The following is a 3,773-nucleotide window of genomic DNA, read 5'->3' as shown; positions in this document are numbered from 1 at the left end:
AGCCAAAGAATGGACCCAAACCTGAGACTGAGTGCTTTTATTGCAAGGGAAGCGGACACTGGAAGGGAACTGCCCCAAATACTTAGCGGACAAGAAGGCCGGCAACACTAAATGTATATGTGATATACATGTAATTGATGGGTACCTTACCAGTACTCGTAGTAGCTCCTGGGTATTTGATACCGGTGCGGTTGCTCATATTTGTAACTCAAAACAGGAGCTGCGGAATAAGCGGAGAGTGGCGAAGGACGAGGTGACGATGCGCGTCGGGAATGGTTCCAAGGTCGATGTGATTGCCGTCGGCACGCTACCTCTACATTTACCTACGGGATTAGTTTTAAACCTCAATAATAGTTATTTAGTGCCAGCTTTGAGCATGAACATTGTATCTGGATCTCGTTTAATACGAGATGGCTACTCATTTAAATCCGAGAATAATGGTTGTTCTATTTATATGAGAGATATGTTTTATGGTCATGCCCCGCTGGTCAATGGTTTATTCTTAATGAATCTCGAATGTGATGTTACACATATTCATAGTGTGAATACCAAAAGATGTAAGATTGATAATGATAGTCCCACATATCTGTGGCACTGCCGCCTTGGTCACATTGGTGTCAAACACATGAATAAGCTCCATACAGATGGACTTTTGGAGTCTCTTGATTTCGAATCATTTGACACTTGCGAACCATGCCTCATGGGTAAAATGACCAAGGCTCCGTTCTCCAGAACAAAGGAGCGAGCAACCAACTTATTGGAAATTATACATACTAATGTGTGCGGTCCAATGAGCGTTGAGGCTCGCGGTGGCTATCGTTATGTTCTCACTCTCACTGATGACTTAAGTAGATATGGGTATGTCTACTTGATGAAACACAAGTCTAAGATCTTTGAAAAGTTCAAGGAATTTCAAAATGAGGTAGAGAATCAACGTGACCAAAAAATAAAGTTCTTACGATCAGATCGTGGAGGAGAATATTTAAGTCACGAATTTGGTACACACTTAAGGAAATGTGGAATCGTCTCACAACTCACGCCGCCTGGAACACCTCGGTGTAACAGTGTGTCCTAGCGTCGTAATCGCACTCTATTGGATATGGTGCGATCTATGATGTCACTCACCGATTTACCGCTATCATTTTGGGAATACGCTCTAGAGACAGCTACATTCACTTTAAATAGGGCACCGTCTAAATCCGTTGAGACGACACCATATGAATTATGGTTTGGGAAGAAACCTAAGTTGTTGTTTCTAAAAGTTTGGGGATGCGATGCTTATGTCAAGAAACTTCAACCTGAAAAGCTCGAACCCAAGTCGGAAAAATGCGTCTTCATAGGATACCCTGAGGAAACCATTGGGTATACCTTCTACCTGAGATCCGAAGGCAAGATCTTTGTTGCCAAGAACGGGTCCTTTCTGGAGAAAGAGTTTCTCTCAAAAGAAGTAAGTGGGAGGAAAGTGGAACTTGATGAAGTACTACCTCTTGAACCGGTAAGTAGCGCAGCTCAGGCAGATGTTCCTGTGGTGCCTGCACCGACTAGAGAGGAAATTAATGATGATGATCAAGGTACTTCGGATCAATTTACTACTGAACTTTGTAGGTCCACGAGGACACATTCCACACCAGAGTGGTATGGCAACCCTGTCCTGGAAATCATGTTGTTAGACAACGGTGAACCTTCAAACTATGAAGAAGCAATGGCGGGTCGAGATTCCAACAAATGGCTTGAAGCCATGCAATCCGAGATAGGATCCATGTATGAAAACAAAGTGTGGACTTTGACAGACTTGCCCGATGATCGGCGAGCGATAGAAAACAAATGGATATTTAAGAAGAAGACGGACGCGGATGGTAATTTTACCATCTATAAAGCTTGACTTGTCGCTAAAGGTTATCGACAAGTTCAAGGGGTTGACTACGATGAGACTTTCTCTCCCGTAGCGAAGCTGAAGTCCGTCCGAATCATGTTAGCAATTTCCGCATACTGTGATTATGAGATATGGCAAATGGACGTCAAAACGGCATTCCTTAACGGCTATCTTAAGGAAGAACTGTATATGATGCAGCCGGAAGGTTTTGTCGATCCTAAGAATGCTAACAAGGTATGCAAACTCCAGCGATCCATTTATGGGCTGGTGCAAGCATCTCGGAGTTGGAACATTCGCTTTGATGAGATGATCAAAGCGTTTGGGTTTATGCAGACTTATGGAGAAGCCTGCGTTTACAAGAAAGTGAGTGGGAGCTCTGTAGCATTTCTCATATTATATGTAGATGCCATACTTTTGATGGGAAATGATATAGAACTTTTGGACAGCATTAAGGCCTATTTGAATAAGTGTTTTTCAATGAAGGACCTTGGAGAAGTTGCTTACATATTAGGCATCAAGATCTATAGGAATAGATCGAGATGCCTCATAGGTCTTTCACAAAGCACATACCTTGATAAGATATTGAAAAAGTTCAATATGGATCAGTCCAAGAAGGGGTTCTTGCCTGTGTTGCAAGGTGTGAAATTGAGCTCAGCTCAATGCCCGACGACGGCAGAAGATAGAGAAAAGATGAGTGTCATCCCCTATGCCTCGGCTATAGGGTCTATTATGTATGCCATGCTGTGTACCAGACCTAATGTAAACCTTGTCATAAGTTTGGTAGGAAGTTACCAAAGTAATTCCGGCATGGAACACTGGACAGCAGTCAAGAATATCCTGAAGTACCCGAAAAGGACTAAGGATATGTTTCTCGTTTATGGAGGTGACGAAGAGCTCGTCGTAAAGGGTTACGTCGACGCTAGCTTCGACAAAGATCTGGATGACTCTAAGTCACAAACCGGATACGGGTATATTTTGAATGGAGGGGCAGTAAGCTGGTGCAGTTGCAAGCAAAGCGTCGTGGCGGGATCTACAAGTGAAGCAGAGTACATGGCAGCCTCGGAGGCAGCGCATGAAGCAATCTGGATGAAGGAGTTCATCACCGACCTAGGAGTCATACCCAATGCGCCGGGGCCGATCACTCTCTTCTATGACAACACCGGAGCTATTGCCCTTGCCAAGGAGCCCAGGTTTCACAAAAAGACCAGGCACATCAAGCGTCGCTTCAACTCCATTCGTGAAAATGTTCAAGATGGAGACATAGATATTTGCAAAGTGCATACGGATCTGAATGTCGCAGATCCGTTGACTAAACCTCTTCCACGAGCAAAACATGATCAACACCAGAACTCTATGGTGTTCGACTCATCACAATGTAACTAGATTATTGACTCTAGTGCAAGTGGGAGACTGTTGGAAATATGAAGGAAATATGCCCTAGAGGCAATAATAAAGTTATTATTTATTTCCTTATAATCATGATAAATGTTTATTATTCATGCTAGAATTGTATTTACCGGAAACATAATACATGTGTGAATACATAGACAAACAAAGTGTCACTAGTATGCCTCTACTTGACTAGCTCGTTAATCAAAGATGGTTATGTTTCCTAACCATGAACAATGAGTTGTTATTTGATTAACGAGGTCACATCATTAGTAGAATGATCTGATTGACATGACCCATTCCATTAGCTTAGCACCCGATCGTTTAGTATGTTGCTATTGCTTTCTTCATGACTTATACATGTTCCTATGACTATGAGATTATGCAACTCCCGTTTACCGGAGGAACACTTTGGGTACTACCAAACGTCACAACGTAACTGGGTGATTATAAAGGAGTACTACAGGTGTCTCCAATGGTCGATGTTGGGTTGGCGTATTTCGAGATTAGG

This window comes from Triticum aestivum, unplaced genomic scaffold, assembly GCF_018294505.1.
Source record: "Triticum aestivum cultivar Chinese Spring unplaced genomic scaffold, IWGSC CS RefSeq v2.1 scaffold87503, whole genome shotgun sequence".
Taxonomy (NCBI): domain Eukaryota; kingdom Viridiplantae; phylum Streptophyta; class Magnoliopsida; order Poales; family Poaceae; genus Triticum; species Triticum aestivum.
The sequence above is the reverse complement of the archived record's forward strand: the minus strand, read 5'-3'. Positions refer to the sequence as shown.